This window comes from Schistocerca nitens, chromosome 8 (genome assembly GCF_023898315.1).
Source record: "Schistocerca nitens isolate TAMUIC-IGC-003100 chromosome 8, iqSchNite1.1, whole genome shotgun sequence".
Taxonomy (NCBI): domain Eukaryota; kingdom Metazoa; phylum Arthropoda; class Insecta; order Orthoptera; family Acrididae; genus Schistocerca; species Schistocerca nitens.
Window position 1 is genome coordinate 444,257,717 of NC_064621.1, and position 20,726 is coordinate 444,278,442.

Below are 20,726 nucleotides of genomic sequence, written 5' to 3' on the forward strand. Positions count from 1 at the left end.
GAGTGCACGTGCAACAAATCAGAGAGCTGTGTTGTTATGCGTTCGACCAGGGACACCCACATAGAAAGTATATCCAAGGAGGTGGAGAGCGAAGTAATGCTAAACTTGTGTGAGCACGGAACTGTAGAGCCAGACGTGTGGTGGATCATGGCAGCCTGCAGGTCTGGTGAAAGTCCATAGCGGTGTAGAAAATCCAACCTAGTCACAGGTTCATCCACGTTGGCAGCATGGAAGGTCCAAGAGAAGGTGAGAACCAGTGATAGGTGAAGAGACATCTTGATGGAGCCATGGACCGCATCAGGAGAACGACTGGCGGCAGTCAAGGCAAGGGTAGAAGGGGATAGTGTATCGACAGTGTGCTTGGCCACTAATGTAGGCGCCAGTGTCGATGAGAAAACAGATGCCCATCGATGTGTCTGTGGCATGGAGGCGTTGTGTTGCTGAAGCGAGAGGTGCAGCATCGGACGATAGGTGCTGGGAAGGTATGTGGCGGCAACTGAGACGCCGAGGCGAGCGCACTGGCCTCTGCCGATAGGGCGCAGAACTGGAGGTGCAGGTGTGCCAACTGAGGATGATGGAGAAGACGTTTGTGACAGGCGGTGTTGGTGATGAATGATAGCATAAGCCTGATCCATCATGCATAATCGAACTTCGAGTGGGTCGGCGATGTGAGACAGTAGATGAAGTTGCAGATCCTAATGCATTTTGACCATCCACAATGTCCAAAGGGCAGTGTCAGGTAATGCTTGATTGTCGATTAATGCACGTAGGTTTCGCCAAAGCTCCTAAGGGGTGTGGTCATTGAGATGCTCGTCGTGAATAATGTGATGGATAGCCTCCGCCAGGGGGTGAGAAAGACGCTCGATAAGCAGAGCTTTGGACATAGAATATTTGTGCGAGGCAAGTGGTGAGAGATGCAAGTCACTGATGAGGTCTGTATGAGCACGGAGGTGGCTCACCAGGCAGACAAAACAGGCGTCTGAAATGCTGTGGATGTCCAGTAGGTGATCCACTAAGGCGAACCAAGTCTTTGGGTTTTTGTTTTTGCAAAGCAGGTAGCTTAGGGAACCTGCCGGGTAACACATGTTGAGGCAGCACCAGCAGATGGAGACTGGTGTGAGCAGAGCAGGATGCCTCCAACGCTGGAAGTGTAGTGGCAGTGAACGGTGCATCACCCGAGGTCTGTGTGGGGTGGTGGCCATATGCAGCACACAGTGCAGAGGGAGTGCATGTATAAGTCAGCATGGTGTGTCCAATCTGCAAGCCCAACGAACAATGTGGTGCGGGTGTAACGGCCGGCGCCTTTGCAATATCGGGCAGGAGGTGGTCATGGTGAAGTCACGGGGGGGGGGGGGGGGGCTGACCTCGTAACTGGCGCAGGTGCAATGGCTGGTGCCGTTACGATAGTGGGCAGAAGGCGGTCGCAGTGCAACCACGGTGCGGCAGTCGTGGAAACTGGTGCCAACATGGCGTGCAGGGGGGGGGGGGGGGAGGAGTGTTGCGACACCATATACTAGAATGTGCAACCCCGTGCAGAGAAATGTTCGATTCACAGTTCTGGAACTTTGTTGGCTTGTCAGCACGTCAAGCCATTCCGAAGGTAACGGTGTACATGAAGGATAAACCACAATGTCTTTAACTGGAAGGTTGTCAACATTCTGATTAGTAGCAGGCACTGTCCATGTTGTGGCTGTTCTTGTGCAGCCATGCTAGGTGGCGGCTATGTTGAGCTGGGTAAGGTTAGTTGGCTGCTGGTGTGGCCGGGCATAAATAACTGTCCACTTTTAATCAAATTCGAAGTAGGTACACCTGTCCACTCATAGTCGCAAGCAGCTTAGTGAATGAGGCTCATTACACTTGCACCAAAAGACACTGGTAGATCCATTGTGGCGTAAACAATGTGGGCTGGCACATGAAGTTTGTAAATGACAAAAAAAGCACAAAATAACTCATGATGAGATGACGACGTTGTCGTGGTCGCCACCGTGGTTATCACGTATGATTAGTTTAGAGATAACTCACACTAAGTATTCAATACACATTTATTAATCACTTGTATATAACAAATATGGCAGTTGAACATGTTACGTGTCAAAAGTTAGCACTGGAGCTAAACAGTCCAAAGGTGCAAAGTCACAAAGATAGGGTGCTCTGCACCAGAGATGCCACAAAATCAATTCATAGGTGTGCTCTAAGATTTGTTACCAGTGGGTTCAATCAACACATGAGGATTACAGAAGTGCTCTGTGAATCAAACTGGAACCCCTGGATCAAAGAGAGGTTCATTTTCTTAAACAATACTGAGAAAGTTTAGAGAGCTAGCATTAGAGACAAGGCTGGAGAACTGCTTCCAATGTATATAACATGTAATGACCACAAGACAAAATAAGATAATTCAGGGCTCATGCAGAAGCATGTACAGTCCCTAGCCAAATAATATGAATACTTAACAAAATTGATAAAATCACGTAGTATTACATAATATCGAGGTGAAAAATATTTTTAGGATGAATGTTGGTATTTTTAATGACTAATTGCATTCTTGTAGAGGGAAATTTCGATAAAACTATGGTTTGATTTTACCATTGTTGAACTATTGTTATCATTTGTGTTTCTAGAAGAAAAAATTCACACCCAGTGTTTTCTGTTGTCATGTGCAACAATTGAAAATTAAATAGTAAAGTGGCTCTAAATAAATATTTTTATTCATGATACATATTAAAAATAGTTTTAGTTTGTTTTAACCATTTCTGAGCAGGAATATTGCTTTTATATTGGTAAATTACTGTCCACACAAACTAAGCTGACACTCGGTATGGTGGTTGATGGGAAGGACCATCAATGGCAGATGCCATCAATCAACTTAGTGTGTGCAGACAGTACTATCTCAAGAAACCTGATCTAATTTCTAAATATTTGCAGATACGAGATTAAACTTTCCATCAACAAAAAGTGCACCAGTTAAAGGTCTCTTGACTGGAGCCAGTCCCTCACAATGAGAAAGAGCAAAAAAAGATGGAATTTCTAAAATTACAGTGGCTAATATTCAGTTGTATGGCAATGAATCCTTGATACTCAGATGGAAAGGTAGATGCTGTAGAAAAAAGGAACTATCTCCTCGTGGCTTGCAACAGTGGCAAAAGGCAATATTACAAGATAAGTGCATAGGATGGTAACAAATAGCACCATTAGAAAGAAACTTGAAGATGCACAGGCTTCCATCTCTAACAAAACAGTTCATAGAAGATTGACTGATTTAGCTATAGATGTTCCAGACCTGTTCATAAATCCAGGATAATGAAACAATGACTGGACTGGGCTCCAAAGTACATGCAATTTAAAGTGGATAAGAGAACAATAGTTTTAAAAATATTTTCTTTGTGTCTTATAGAAAATATTCCATATTAATTTTAGGTGATAACAAAATGTTATCTCCTTCTCCCAGTCCCTTCAGTGAAACACTTTTTCGCCACCAACCCTAATAAGCAAATTCAGCCAAAGACCAATGTTGAACCCTACCTGACTCAGTTAACTCCTCCAGCCAACCGTGATCCATCCCCACTGCCCCAAAATTATCACCTGTTAACTTCTCAGAACTTTGTAACCTCAAACCTTGCCTCACCATCATTCCCCAAATCTCTCAATATGCAAACTAACCTTACATCCACAGAAAGAACCGCAATCCACAATCTAAAACATGATCCCAACTTTATAATACTAACTGCTGACAAATGCTCCACCACTGTTGTTTTGAAATGCAAGGATTACTTGGCAGAAGGACTCTGCCAATTGTCAGACTCATTTACCTACTAACCCTGCCACAGTGGCCCCATTCTAGACATCCTCAGGCCCATCCCAGGACCTCTCCTCACCCCTACCACTCCTCACACTCCTACCTTATACATGCTTCCTAAAGCCCATAAACCCAACCACCCAGGACGCCGCATTGTGGTCAGTTACTTTGCCCCCACTCAGAGAATCCCTGCTCTCATAGACCAACACCTTCAGCTTATTACCCGGAACCACCACATGGTGCCTTGCTTATCACTACTGATGCCACCTCCCTTTACATTTACTGCTATTGAACACTACCTATCCCAAAACCTGACGCATTCCAAACCTACAACCTCCTTCCCAATCATCATAACCAACTATATGCTCACCCAAAATTGCTTCTCCTTTGAAGGCAACACCAGCAAAGAAATTCAGGGTACAGCTATGGGCACCCACATGGCACCATCATATGCCAACCTATTCATGGGCTATCTGTAGGAAACTTTCCTAAACACCCAAAATTCCGAACCCCTCACCTGGTTCAGATTCATTGATGACATTTTTGTGACTCTTGAACGAGGGTGAGGATGCCCTATCCACATTCCTCCAGAACCTCAACGCCTTCTCCCCCTCATGCTTCACCTGCTCCTGCTCAACCCAACAAGCCACCTTCCTTGATGTTGACCTTCACATCAAAGATGGCTACTTCAGTACATCCACCACCAGCAATACTTACACTTCAACAGCTGTAATTCAGCCCATACCAAGAAGTCCCTTCCATGCACCCTAGCCAACCATTGCCATCACATCTGCAGTGACAAGTGGTCCCTCTTTGAAATATATCAAGGGCCTGATTGAGGCCTTCATGGACCATAATTACCCTCCCAACCATATACAAAAAGAGATCTCACATGGATTATCTCTACAGTCACCCACTGCCTCCCAAAGTTCCACTGTCCTGCCAGAGAGGAGCATTCTCCTTGTGACTCAGGACCACACAGGAATAGGGCAACTGAATCACATTCTCTGCCAAGGTTTTGACTACCTCTCGTTGTGCCCTGAAATGAGGAATGTCCTACCCATTATCCTTCCCACCCCTCCCATAGGGGTATACTGTTGCCCACTGATCCTACAAAATATCCTCATCCATCCGATACATCCCCATCTCACACCACCTAACCCAGGCTGGACACAAGTGTCACCTATCCCATCATAGGCAGGGCTGTGAAACCAGTCATGTGATCAACAAGCTGCAATCACTGTGCTGCATTCCATGTGAATGTGTCAACCAACAAGCTGCCTGTCTGCATGAATGGCCACTGATAAACTGTGTGCAAGAAACAGCTGGACCACTCAGTTGCTGAGCACGCCGTCCAAGATGATGTTCTTTATTTCAATGACTGCTTCACAGCCTGTGCCATCTGGATCTTTCCCACCAACACCAGCTGTTCTGAGCTGTACAGGTGGGAACTCCCCTTGCAATGTATCGCACATTACTCTCCTGGCTTCTACCTTTGTTAGTCATTGTTCTTACTCATCTAGCCCCTTCCCTGTTCCCATTCCAGGACTACACAGCCCTCTGTTCAACTAACACACCCACACACTTCTCTCCCTTTCCACACTCGCCCTCCCCTTCACCCCCACCCTCCATCGAACCTCCTGACCGCAACTAACTGCCCTATCCTCCCTGTACCCTATCCCTGTATGCACTTAGCTATACCCCACTCCTAAGGCAGAATTTTCAAAATTTTTAGGTGTGTCCATTGATGAGAGGTTAAACTGGAAGCAACACGTTGATGGTCTGCTGAAACGTCTGAGTTCAGCTACATATGCTATTAGGGTTATTGCAAATTTTTGTGATAAGAATCTCAGTAAATTAGCTTACTATGCCTACTTTCATTCACTGCTTTCGTATGGCATCATATTCTTGGGTAATTCATCGTTAAGTAGAAAAGTATTCATTGCTCAAAAACGTGTAATCAGAATAATTGCTGGAGCCCACCCACGGTCATCCTGCAGACATCTATTTAAGGATCTAGGGATCCTCACAGTAACCTCACAGTATATATATTCACTTATGAAATTTGTTGTTAATAATCCAACCCAGTTCAAAAGTAATAGCAGTGTGCATAGCTATAATACCAGGAGAAAGGATGATCTTCACAATGCAGGGTTAAATCTGACTTTGGCACAGAAAGGGGTAAATCATGCTGCCACAAAAGTCTTTGGTCACCTACCAAACAGCATCAAAAGCCTGACAGATAGCCAACTAACATGTAAAAATAAATTAAAAGAATTTCTAGATGACAACTCCTTCTACTCATTGGCTGAATTTTTAGATATAAATTAAGAGGAAAAAAACAAAAAAAAAAAAAAAAAAACTTAAACATTAGTGTCATGCAATATTGTGTGTAATGTAATATCTTCTACAGACATCTTTTATTAACCTGACACGTTCCACATCATTACGAAGTGTCGTATTCATGATCTATGGAACAAGTATTAATCTAATCTAATCTAATCTAATCTACCCTGCTACCCTTCCCCCACCCAGCCCCAGCCTCTTCCTTAGGCCCTCCTCCCAGTTGCTTCTCCCATCACGCGCTGCTGCTCGCAGTCTGGTCTCAGTAGACAGAGACTTTGGTCATGTGTGTGTGAGTTGCTTTTGCATGAATGTGTGTGTGTGTGTGTATGTATGTTTATTTTTGGTGAAGGCCTTGTTGCCCAAAAGCTTACTTTCTGACAGTCTTTTTTTCTGTGCCTATCTGCAGCTCAGCATCTCCACTATATGGTGAATAGCAACTATCCTTTTCATAATATTGTCACATTCCATCCGAGATTTTCCATTGATCAATACGTTTTAAAGTATGCTTCAGTGATGCTGAGGAGAGATCGGGTAGGTGGAAATAGAAAATTGAAGGCCTCTATGAGGGGAAGACTAGTCCAATGACATGATAGAAGGACAAACAGGAGTCGATATGAAAGGCACATGGGGTCCAGTATTAGAACCAAAATTTAAAAGAGCTCTGAAAGACTTAAGATCAAATAAGGTAGAAACGATAAATAACTTTCCATCAGAAACTTCTTTGCATATTGAAACTAAGTGATGGACCGAGACTCGAACTCGGGACATTTGCGTTTCGCTGGCAAATACTATACCAGCTGAGCTACCCAAGCGCGACTCACACCCCGATTTCACAACTACAATTCCGCCAGTAGCTCATCTCCTACCTTCCAAAATTTACAGAAGTTCCTCTGCAAACCTAGCAGAAGCTATGAGAATGGTTCGTGAATCGTGCTTGGGTAACTCAGGCGGTAGAGTACTTGCTCACGAAAGGTAAAGGTCCCGAGTTTGAGTCTCGACCTGGCACACAGTTTCAATCTGCCAGGAAGTTTCATGTCAGCGCACACTCCACTGCAGAGTGAAAATTTCGTTCTGGCAGCATCCCCAAGGCTGTGGTTAAGCCATATCTCCGCAATATCCTTTCTTCCAGGAGTGCTAGTTCTGCTGGGTTCGCAGACGAGCGTCTGTGGAAGTTTTGAATATAGGAGACGAGATACTGGTGGAATTGAAGTTGTGAGGACGGGCCGTTAGTCGTGCTTGGGTAGCTCAGTACGTAGAGCACTTGCCTGCGAAAGGCAAAGGTCCCGAGTTCGAGTCTCGGCCTGGCACACAATTTCAATCTGCCAGGAAGTTTCATATCAGCACACACTCCGCTGCAGAGTGAAAACTTCATTGTGGAACATTCCATCAGAATATCTAAAAACGTTGGAGGAAGTGACAGCAAAACGACTATTCACGTTAATGTGTAGATTGTATGAGTCTGACGATATACCATTTGACGACGATTGCAAGAGCTGACAAGTGTGAGAATTATCGCATAATCAGCTTAACAGCTCATGCCTCCAAGCTGCTGGCAAGAATAATATACAGAAGAATGGAAAAGAAAATTGAGTATGTGTTGGACGACAATCAGTTTGGCTTTGGGAAAGGTAAATGCACCAGAGAGGCAGTGCTGATGTTGCGGTTGATAGTGGAAGCAAGGCTGAAGAAAAATCAAGACAAGTACATAGGATTTGTTGATAGGTAAAAAGCATTCGACAACGTCAACTAGTGCAAGATGTTCGAAATTCAAAGAGAAATAGGGGTATGCTATAGGGAAAGACGGGTAATATACAATACGTTCAAGGACCAAGAGGGATCAATGAGAGTGGAAGACCGAGAACGAAGTGCTCCGACTAAAAAGCAGTGTGCGATTTGTGCTTTTACCAGTGGGGGGGATGTCTTAGGGGGTTAGTATAATTACATATGTTGCTAGCTTGGACCGTGGCGTTATCCATGGTTAAACAGTTATTTATAAATAGATGTTAATGCCGAAACTCACTATTCACGCGTATGCACTATCAGAAAAGCCATCCCTTGTTATATCTTTAAAAGTGCATTATAGGTAAAGCTTATTTACAAAATCATCTGCTTACAGGTATACGACGGGAATTCAAAAAGTAAAGGCACATTTGTGAAAAGCTGTACTTATTCTGATGATAGAAAACTGAAACGTGCGTTATTTTTCTACGTAACCTCCCTGTACTTCAATGCAGTTTCCCCGACGTTTTACGAGTTTTTTTTTTATTTCATCAGAAAATATGTTTTTCGGCTGAATCTGTAACCAATTTTGCACCGCAACAGTGACGTCTTCATCACATTCAAATCTTGTTCCCTATAGTGCTTCCGTTAAGGGTCCAAACATGTGAAAATCGCTTGGAGCCAACACCTCGAATCTCAACTCCTTTATTGCGTCGGCTGTCCGTTTGGCAGAATGTGGGCGAGCGTTATCTTGTTGCAGGATGACACCTCTTCACAGTTTTCCACGACGTTTGGATCCGATGGCAGGTTTTAGTTTCGTATGCAACGCATCACATCCACCATACAATACAGACCTGGCTCTAAAGCCACGTTTACGCTGGGGCGACGTCTTGCAACATTGTGGCATGCTACGGAAATGTGGTGTGCGTCATCTTGAAGCATGCTACAACAGGCAACATCTTGCGGCGTATGTTGCATGCGGCAGGTTAATTTATACCATGGCAACTGGATTTGTGCCACACGTGTGTCGGTCTTGCAGTATAAAGGATCGTAAAGTATCGCAGCGGCGGCCTACTTGGTACTTGCACATGCAGCTAACAACGGAAATGAAAACCAAAGGAAAAGAAAACGATGGTAGAAGAGAAGAGTATTTAAAGAAGGTCCACGAAGTAGTATCCTAGGAACTAGAAGCAGACGATGGTGCGTTATTAAGTAATGTGTTCTTTCGTACCAGGCGCGTTTCTCCGCGCCATACCGTTGCCAAAAAGTGGCCTAACGGTAAATGTTCGCACAGGTACCGGGCCGGTCACCACCCTGTGTCAGGGCCGGGGGTGGGAATTTCAGCCCCCAGCTCACCCAACTCTGCGGTACGACTGCTGCGGTATGACTGACACACTACTTCCCTCGCAAGCTCGTAAACTAAAACCAGAGGAAGGGATGGTCTGATGCAGAGGGCGGGAAATCCCCCCCCCTGCAAATCGCACACTGCTAAAAAGTGTTTAAGACAGGGATGTAATCTTCCAGTCCTACTCTTCATTCTATACATCGAATGACGGAAGTAAAAGAAACAAAAGTAAAAGAAAGGTACAAGAGCGGAATTAAAATTCAGTGTTAAAAGATATCAATATATGATATTGCTATCCTCAGTGGAAGTGAAGGAGAATTGTAGGATCTGTTGAAAGGAATACACACATACATACATACATTAATACTTCTTCCATAGATCATGAATACGACATTTCGTAATGATGTGGAACATGCCACTTGAACATAATTTTTCTTTACACAAAATAATTAAGGAATTAATTAATTTTTTTAAAGTTACTACTTCATAGCGAAAAATTCATCTAATGAGTAGAAGGAGCTGTCATTCAGAAATTATTTTAATTTGTTTTTAAATATTAATTGGCTACCTGTCAGACTTTTAACGCTATTTGGCAAATGACCAAAGATTTTCGTGGCAGCATAATTCACCCCTTTCTGTGCCAAAGTCAGATTTAACCCAGAATGGTGAAGATCATCCTTTCTTCTAGTGTTGTAGCTATGCACTTCGCTGTTATTTTTGAATTGGGATGGGTTATTAGTAACTGTGAATATCCAAAGTTCTTTAAATAAATTTCTGCAAGGTGATCTTGGGTGGGTTTCAGCTATTATTCTGATTGCAAGCTCTTGTGCAATGAATAATTCTTCTCTTAATGATGAATTACCCCAAAATATGATGCCACATGAAAGCAGTAAATGAAAATAGGCATAGTACGCTAATTTACTCATATATTTATCACCCCTTCCCCCATGAACCATGGACCTTGCCGTTGGTGGGGAGGCTTGCGTGCCTCAGCGATACAGATGGCCCTACCATAGGTGCAACCACAACGGAGGGGTATCTGTTGAGAGGCCAGACAAACATGTGGTTCCTGAAGAGGGGCAGCAGCCTTTTCAGTAGTTGCAGGGGCAACAGTCTGGATGATTGACTGATCTGGCCTTGTAACATTAACCAAAACGGCCTTGCTGTGCTGATACTGCGAACGGCTGAAAGCAAGGGGAAACTACAGCCGTAATTTTTCTCGAGGACATGCAGCTTTACTGTATGATTAAATGATGATGGCGTCCTCTTGGGTAAAATATTCCGGAGGTAAAATAGTCCCCCATTCGGATCTCCGGGCGGGGACTACTCAGGAGGACGTCGTTATCAGGAGAAAGAAAACTGGCATTCTACGGATCGGAGCGTGGAATGTCAGATCCCTTAATCGGGCAGGTAGGTTAGAAAATTTAAAAAGGGAAATGGATAGGTTAAAGTTAGATATAGTGGGAATTAGTGAAGTTCGGTGGCAGGAGGAACAAGACTTTTGGTCAGGTGATTACAGGGTTATAAATACAAAATCAAATAGGGGTAATGCAGGAGTAGGTTTAATAATGAATAAAAAAATTGGAGTGCGGGTTAGCTACTACAAACAGCATAGTGAACGCATTATTGTGGCCAAGATAGACACGACGCCCATGCCTACTACAGTAGTACAAGTTTATATGCCAACTAGCTCTGCAGATGATGAAGAAATTGATGAAATGTATGACGAGATAAAAGAAATTATTCAGGTAGTGAAGGGAGACGAAAATTTAATAGTCATGGGTGACTGGAATTCGTCAGTAGGAAAAGGGAGAGAAGGAAACATAGTAGGTGAATATGGATTGGGGGGAAGAAATGAAAGAGGAAGCCGCCTTGTAGAATTCTGCACAGAGCATAACTTAATCATAGCTAACACTTGGTTCAAGAATCATAAAAGAAGGTTGTATACCTGGAAGAATCCTGGAGATAGTAAAAGGTATCAGATAGATTATATAATGGTAAGACAGAGATTTAGGAACCAGGTTTTAAATTGTAAGACATTTCCAGGGGCAGATGTGGATTCTGACCACAATCTATTGGTTATGAATTGCAGATTGAAACTGAAGAAACTGCAAAAAGGTGGGAATTTAAGGAGATGGGACCTGGATAAACTGAAAGAACCAGAGGTTGTGGAGAGTTTCAGGGAGAGCATAAGGGAACAATTGACAGGAATGGGGGAAAGAAATACAGTAGAAGAAGAATGGGTAGCTCTGAGGGATGAAGTAGTGAAGGCAGCAGAGGATCAAGTAGGTAAAAAGACGAGGGCTAATAGAAATCCTTGGGTAACAGAAGAAATATTGAATTTAATTGATGAAAGGAGGAAATATAAAAATGCAGTAAATGAAGCAGGCAAAAGGGAATACAAACGTCTCAAAAATGAGATCGACAGAAAGTGCAAAATGGCTAAGCAGGGATGGCTAGAGGACAAATGTAAGGATGTAGAGGCTTGTCTCACTAGGGGTAAGATAGATACTGCCTACAGGAAAATTAAAGAGACCTTTGGAGAGAAGAGAACCACTTCTATGAATATCAAGAGCTCAGATGGAAACCCAGTTCTAAGCAAAGAAGGGAAGGCAGAAAGGTGGAAGGAGTATATAGAGGGTTTATACAAGGGCGATGTACTTGAGGACAGTATTATGGAAATGGAAGAGGATGTAGATGAAGATGAAATGGGAGATAAGATACTGCGCGAAGAGTTTGACAGAGCACTGAAAGACCTGAGTCGAAACAAGGCCCCGGGAGTAGACAACATTCCATTAGAACTACTGATGGCCAGTCATGACAAAACTCTACCATCTGGTGAGCAAGATGTATGAGACAGGCGAAATACCCACAGACTTCAAGAAGAATATAATAATTCCAATACCAAAGAAAGCAGGTGTTGACAGATGTGAAAATTACCGAACTATCAGTTTAATAAGTCACAGCTGCAAAATACTAACGCGAATTCTTTACAGACGAATGGAAAAACTGATAGAAGCGGACCTCGGGGAAGATCAGTTTGGATTCCGTAGAAATGTTGGAACACGTGAGGCAATACTAACCTTACGACTTATCTTAGAAGAAAGATTAAGAAAAGGCAAACCTACGTTTCTAGCATTTGTAGACTTAGAGAAAGCTTTTGACAACGTTAACTGGAATACTCTCTTTCAAATGCTGAAGGTGGCAGGGGTAAAATACAGGGAGCGAAAGGCTATTTACAATTTGTACAGAAACCAAATGGCAGTTATAAGAGTCGAGGGGCATGAAAGGGAAGCAGTGGTTGGGAAAGGAGTGAGACAGGGTTGTAGCCTCTCCCCGATGTTATTCAATCTGTATATTGAGCAAGCAGTAAAGGAAACAAAAGAAAAATTCGGAGTAGGTATTAAAATTCATGGAGAAGAAGTAAAAACTTTGAGGTTCGCCGATGACATTGTAATTCTGTCAGAGACAGCAAAGGACTTGGAAGAGCAGTTGAACGGAATGGACAGTGTCTTGAAAGGAGGATATAAGATGAACATCAACAAAAGCAAAACGAGGATAATGGAATGTAGTCAAATTAAATCGGGTGATGCTGAGGGGATTAGATTAGGAAATGAGACACTTAAAGTAGTAAAGGAGTTTTGCTATTTAGGGAGTAAAATAACTGATGATGGTCGAAGTAGAGAGGATATAAAATGTAGACTGGCAATGGCAAGGACATCGTTTCTGTAGAAGAGAAATTTGTTAACATCGAGTATAGATTTAAGTGTCAGGAAGTCGTTTCTGAAAGTATTTGTATGGAGTGTAGCCATGTATGGAAGTGAAACATGGACGATAACCAGTTTGGACAAGAAGAGAATAGAAGCTTTCGAAATGTGGTGCTACAGAAGAATGCTGAAGATAAGGTGGGTAGATCACGTAACTAATGAGGAGGTATTGAATAGGATTGGGGAGAAGAGAAGTTTGTGGCACAACTTGACTAGAAGAAGGGATCGGTTGGTAGGACATGTTTTGAGGCATCAAGGGATCACAAATTTAGCATTGGAGGGCAGCGTGGAGGGTAAAAATCGTAGAGGGAGACCAAGAGATCAATACACTAAGCAGATTCAGAAGGATGTAGGTTGCAGTAGGTACTGGGAGATGAAGAAGCTTGCACAGGATAGAGTAGCATGGAGAGCTGCATCAAACCAGTCTCAGGACTGAAGACCACAACAACAACAATTTATCACCAAAATTTGCAGTAACCCTAATAGCGTAAGTATCTGAACCTAACTGTTTCAGTAGATCTTTGATGTGTTTTTTCCAGTTGAATTTATCATCAGTGCACATACCCAGAAATTTTGAATATTCTGCCTTAGCAACAGACTTCTGTTCATAGTATATATTTATGAATGATGTTATGCCATTTACTGTACAGAATTATGTATACTGTGTTTTCTCAAAAGTAAGAGTATATTTGCAGAGAACCACTGAATAATTTTCCAAAAGACATTATTTACAATTTCCTCGGCTAATTCTTGTTTGTTAGGTGTGATTAAAATACTTGTGTCATCAGCAAAAAGAACTAGCTTTGCATCTTCATGAATATAGAGTGGCAAGTCATTTATATATGTTAAGAACAATAAGGGACCCAAGACTGAATCCTGTTGAACATATTCTTGATGCCTCCCCAAATAGAGGATTCTGCTGATTTTTGCAGTCTATCTGTACTGTTAATTTCAACCTTCTGCATTCTTCCAGTTCAAAATGAATTAGACCACTTGTGCATTGTCCCATTGTCATACCATAATACCTAAGAATTTCATGATTCACACAATCAAAAGCCTTTCAGAGATCACAAAATATCCCAATGGGCGAGTTCGGTTATTCAATGCATATAATATTTGATCAGTGAAAGTATATACAGCATTTTATGTTGAACAGCCTTTCTGAAAACCAAACTGACATGAACAATGTAATTAATACAGAACATCGTTTGAAAGTAAATCGGGGGAAGGTGAAAGTAACAGAAAGTAGCCGAAATGAGAAAGCGAGAAACTTGACATTAGGATTGATGATCACGAAGCAGATGTAGTTTAGGGATTCTGCTATGTAGTCAGCAAAGTCATCCATGACGGACGGAGCCAAGAGGACATAAAAAGCAGACTAGTTCTGGCAAAATGGGCATTTCTGGTGCAAAGAAGTCCACTAGTGTCAAACATAGGTCTCTATTTGAGGACGAAATTTCTGAGAATGTACGTCTGGAGCACAGCATTGTATGGTAGTGAAACATGGACTGTGGAAAACCGGAACAGAAGAGAATCGAAGCATTTGAGATGTGGCGGTACAGAAGAATGTCGAAAATTAGGTGAACTGACAAAGTAATGAATGAGGAGGTACTTCGAAGAACTGGGGCCGCGCAGAGTGGCCGCGCGGTTTGAGGCGCTGTGTCACGGATTGCGCGGCCCCTCCCACCGGAGGTTCGAGTCCTCCCTCGGGCATGGGTGTGTGTGTTGTTCTTTCTTGTGTGTAAGTCTAGGGACCGATGACCTCTGCAGTTTGGTCCCTTAGGAATTCACAGACATTTGAACATTTTTTTTGGAGAACTGAGGAAGAAAGGAACATAAGGACAACACAGACAAGAAGAAGGGATAGGATGGTATGATATCTGTTTCATCATGGAATAACTTCCATGGTACTAGAGCATGGGTTTCCAAAATTTTGTTTCTCGTGTCCGTCTATTGCCCAAATTGGAAACTTCGCACCTTCCTTCACAATAACAGTACTGTATTACCCTACAGCAAGCATCTGAAAATGCGACCGATTAGCTCATTGTGTTGGGGAGGGGGGCGGGGGAAGGGGTTAAAGGGAAAGTAGTGCCGACTCAGTCAGGAGAGGGGATCGTGAAAGCGGAAATTTGCGTATGTAGTAATTTCTTTCTCGGCACTGCCAACATAAGAGGGTGTGTGCGCCTTGTACTGCTCAGCCACTATACTGTAAATACCATACGGAAGTAAAATGGATTCGTGAACACTCATTATTAGAGCCTCAATTTCTGTGCACCATCATGTCTTAAACATACGTGCATTCACGAACTACCATAAGACTAAAATTGCGCAATGAAGTAAAAAACAATAAAAAGACGCAGTATCAAAATTCAGTTTCAGTTTTATATTTACATTTGCTTCACTTTGGCACACTTTTATCCAAAACGTTGGCCGACGGGCAACAGTTCTGTTCTGTAGGAAGTGCACACAGCTGTGGGTTGGCGGCAACGATGTGTAACCAAGTCAACATTCCCCCCTTTCACGAACACGGCGGCTAAATAACACTCGCTCTGCATCAGGCATTCCTTTGAGGTAAGCCGTAACTAAAACTATGCGTACAACAACCGTAACAACAAAGCTCGTTCTTAAAAATTGGTTCCTCAGTTCATTTTGGGACAAGTTATCATCTTACAGTACTGGTAATTGCGATGAATAGCCCCTACACTTCACAGTTCTACACAAATTTATACTGATGTTCACGCGTGCATCGCATTATGAGTGGTTGAGTATTTGTTACAATACGAATATTTGAAGTTAGTGTTTTATCTCAAGGGCGTGCAGGCGGCGGAGGGCGAGAGAGAACCGTCGTCGCTGCGGTGATCGTTGACGTGAGAGCGTGAATGTTTATGTCTCCGGTTCGGGGCTGCCAACCGACGAGTTCGTGCGCATCGTACCATACAGCTCCAATGATATAAATTTGACAAGGAAGAAACATAATTTTTTTTAAGTTTGTGGTAAGGTCTTACGGGACCAAACTGCTGAGGTTATCGGTCCCTAAGCCTACACACTACTTAATCTAACTTACACTATGAACAACACACACACCCATGCCCGAGGGATGACTCGAACCTCCCACGGGAGGAGGTGCCAGGTAAAATGAAACTGTTTTAAAGCTGTTGTAGCAGTAAGCAGTTAGTGGAGGAAAAAAGACATTTCAAAAATGGCTCTGAGCACTATGGGACTTAACTTCTGAGGTCATCAGCCCCCTAGAACGTAGAACTACTTAAACCTAACTAACCTAAGGACGTCACACACATCCATGCCCGAGGCAGGATTCGAACCTGCGACCGTAGCGGTCCCAGACTGTAGCGCCTAGAACCGCTCGGCCACTCCGGCCGGCAAACTGTAGCGCCTAGAACCGCTCGGCCACTCCGGCCGGCAAACGACATTTAAATTGTCACCACCAGACGATCCCCCGCGTCTTTAGTGCCATAACAGTAAGATTTTGACGATGGCACCAATGGAAAGAAAGGTTTATAGATACTAAATGTTCCGACTTCTTCTGACAACCCACGGGAAGAACAACTAAAAATGTACGTACTATACTTCCATCGGCCACTTTCCTTCGTGAATGATACGGAAAACTTTTGCTTTGTCGACTAACATGATAACACAGATATGGGAAGAATGGTTAGGTCTATTGTGTCGTATTTTACAACAGTTCTGTGAAACGAAGCCCTCCAAAAATTACCAAAATTTTTCAATTCTGAAATAATAATTAGTTCAACCAAATTAGCACAAATATTATGGCTATTCAAGTTATTGCAACATCTTCACTGAAGCCAGGAATTGTCTGTATCGCTTATAAATTTTGATGTGTTGGCAGAAGAGCCAACTAGAGGAGGCCGAAATGCACGCGTTTAAGCTCACGCAGACTGGCGTGAGGTCTGGAACAGTTAAAGTAGTTGAGTCTAATAAATAAAGTACGAAGCTCTTGGAATACTTAACTTTAATCCATAATTGGAGAACATCGCTCTTGATGATACATGAATTACAATCTCAATATAAACTGGTAATGGCGCGTTGCTAGGTCGTAGCAAATGACGTAGCTGAAGGCTATGCTAACCATCGTCTCGGCAAATGAGAGCGTATTTGTCATTGATCCATCTCTGGCAAAGTCTGCTGTACAACTGGGGCGAGTGCTAGGACGTCTCTCTAGACCTGCCGTGTGGCGGCGCTCGGTCTGCAATCACTGACAGTGGCGACACGCAGGTCCGACGTATACTAACGGACCGCGGCCGATTTAAAGGCTACCACCTAGCAAGTGTGGTGTCTGGCGGTGACACCACAAATTTCTAAATACAAGATATTAAAAAAATTCTTCGACGTATGCATTTATTCCCTGAAATGGTCAATATACGTTTTTACATGGAAATTCGGGCTCTACTCATTACAGAGATGGGCAGTTCCAAATGCGTTGTTTATTTACAGCAAATATTATGTTAATAAGTAATAATACATCGCAATGCATAAAGACAGATTGAGAGTGCTGATAGATCGGTAAGGCTGCGAGCAGTCTAAAACAGAAAACAGCTCACACAAAGTGCTTCGATTAGGGGTGATATTGGTTGTGGACATATACGACTTGCATACACATGTGGTAATATAACACAGATTAATCAATGTGATGGACGAACTTGCATATTTTTACAAAGATTTTCAATTCATGGTTGAATAGAAGAAAGAACAATATTGAGTTTGTTTCTATATTTCGTTTTCATTGCTATAACTGCTGAAAATGGCCTTTCGCACAAATAAATGCTTGAAAATGGTAGGTACAGTTGCAGTGCTTGCTTTGCTACGCTGGGATAAACTTTCAGATATTTTACCCAAAATAATGAATTATGCATGTTCTCAAAGTCTTATTTGGCTGCAGAATCAATTTTAATCCCAAAATCTTGTTCTTGCAGTGTTGGCGACAGCACATTTGCGGCAAGGTGAAAAGGATTTGTTACAAATCTGTAAATGTTATTATCACACAAGTTAGGGAAGTAGCGTTTGAATTCGTCAGTTAGATGATCTGATATTTTATTCGGAGCATTAGTTTGCTTAAAGATCTCCATAAAGAGTAATTCTTCCGGAATTCCGAATAATTTTGGGAAATAAGAATAATTGCAGGCTAAAATTTTACGTTTCCAAAGTCCCAACTTATCAGTATACGCTCTCACGGCTTCCCGATGATAAATTATGCTCGAATCTCCACCTTGCAATTTCAAGTTCAGTGAGTTCAATGAATCGAAAATATCTGACAGATAAGCCAACACAACTTGAACACTTGGCTTTCGGAGTTCAACACACAATTCAGTTTGGTTTTGAATTTCCAAAAACTGAATCACTTCATCTCTAATTTAAAATAATCTAGGTAACATATTTGCTTTCGAGAGGCAGCGTACTTTCGTACGAAATAGCGATTTTTTGTGCTCTGTTCTCAAATCTTCTCAAAGGGCGTAAAAAGACGAGTATTTATCGCACTCTTTTTAACATGCTTCACAATTTTAATCCTTAATTTTAAGATGTCGTTGAGTTTGTTTGGAAGCGTCTTAGCTGCCAAGGCTTGACGGTGTATTAACACAGTGAACTGAAATAACGTTGGAATTCTTTTCTCTGATTACTTGCGCGATCCCAGAGCAGTGAGGGGCACCTTCTGTGGACAATGGTTCAAATGGCTCTGAGCACTATGGGACTCAACTGCTGAGGTCATTAGTCCCCTAGAACTTAGAACTACTTAAACCTAACTAACCTAAGGACATCACAAACATCCATGCCCAAGGCAGGATTCGAACCTGCGACCGTAGCGGTCTTGCGGTTCCAGACTGCAGCGCCTTTAACCGCACGGCCACTTCGGCCGGCTTCTGTGGACACGTGGATCAAATTTTGCCATGACAGTTCCTATTTGCAAAAGAATTCAGTCATCTCTGTAGAAAATAGCATCTCGTTTTCAGTTGTTTCGTATGTATCGAACGAAAAGCAACAGCTGACAACAATTTGCAACATCTGTATTCTCGTTTAACTGTACTGCGAAAAAATCCTATTCTTTCACCGCCTGCGCAACCTGATTTCTTATATCTGCGGCCGCATCATCAATCCGACGTTTCACAATGTTGTCATAAAGCGGTATTTGTGTGAGTTTTGTTTACTTTCTGGTCCAAGAACAATATCAGCTGCTATCAACAAACAGTGCTTGACAAGTGTTTTTCCGTCTTTGCGATGAGCAATGATAACTCATAGGAAGTTAGGACCGCTTTCTCAGGAGACTGAGCAATGGATCCAGTACTATGCAACTTCATACGTTTCAAACTCAACACATTTTGCAGCAAAATACTCCGTCGGCTTATCTTTTAAAGCGCTATGTTTAGTCTGCAAATACCGTTCGAGACAAGGTCTCATGGCATCAGTGCTCAATACTTCATTACAAATAACACACTGCGACTGGTCGACACCATTGCGTCGTAAGCAACAAAACCGTATTTAACTTAGTCATCATTGTATTTGCTTTTCTTCGACAAACTCATGACGAAAAAAAAAAAAACAGCTTTGTAAGTCGATAGTTAACTTTTACAACAAAAGTACACATGTCTAAACTACTTGTTTGATCGATACTGACTGAACAACTCAGTCCAAGTAAGATTCTAGCACCAACGCTGCTTAGAAACAAAGTCATTACTGGCAACAGTTACTACATCGTTGAAGCTGTTAGAAATCCTATGCAGATGAAAGTTGGCACGAAGTGTTTCTCATCGGGCCGACGTGCGATGATTGGCCAAGTTTCCTCTCATCTACTTTATTAGTTTCTGTGTCGTCCGAACAAGACATAGCCAGGGACAAAGCACCAGAGACGTAAAGATGCGACTTGCCACTTGCGCGAGTTCCATTAGCGCCACGGGCGGCGCTCAGGATGAAGATATCGACTTCGCCTTGGCCAATTGCCGGCCGAGTACAATCCGCCAATGACCGGACGACAACGGACAGAAGCCTGCTCGGAAGACAGAAGAGCAGTTCTCACCCGCTTGATTATAGATCATCGTCCAGGGCTGACTTAGATAGGGAACGTCGTTTAGTGAACTCTTAAAAGTGGACAGACGGTGTAAATTACATTTGCTTATACTGTGAAGTTTGTCTATCATTATTTGTACTTAGCCATTGAGAGCCCTTTTTGTGTTGTATTACATGCATTGTTGCAGACTTAATTATTCAATAAGATAAGTAAACCTTTTTAACTCGTTTGTGTGACTTTGTTAGTAAGTGCTTTAGAATCTTCGTACTCCTATCCTGTTACCTGACCCTGGAGTGTAATAGTGGTAGGGAGAAATTGTTTTAACGGTGTACTGCACCAGAAGCCGTTTTACGAACTCATAAACTCGGCCTACCATAACAACAGTGGAAACTCGGCCTCCACAGCAGTAACGACGAGGCCTTTACAAAACTGGCGACGAGGGTTTACAAAACTAATACGATACGAATTCCAGCTGTCGGATTTACTATGGTCAGTTACTGCACTTAGATTCATACAATCTCGGAGTACACCTGAAATACTCGGTAGCCGGTAGACAGTTCGTCGTAACATATTTGTCTTGATTAAATAGCTACTTTTTAATAACGTCATGCGTTGGTACCGCTCCTCCCCGCCGCGCCTCCTTGTATACGTCGTTGTGCCCGGCTAGCCCCCCCCCCCCCCCCCCCCCCCCAGTTTGAAAACCAATGTACTAGAAGAAGGCGT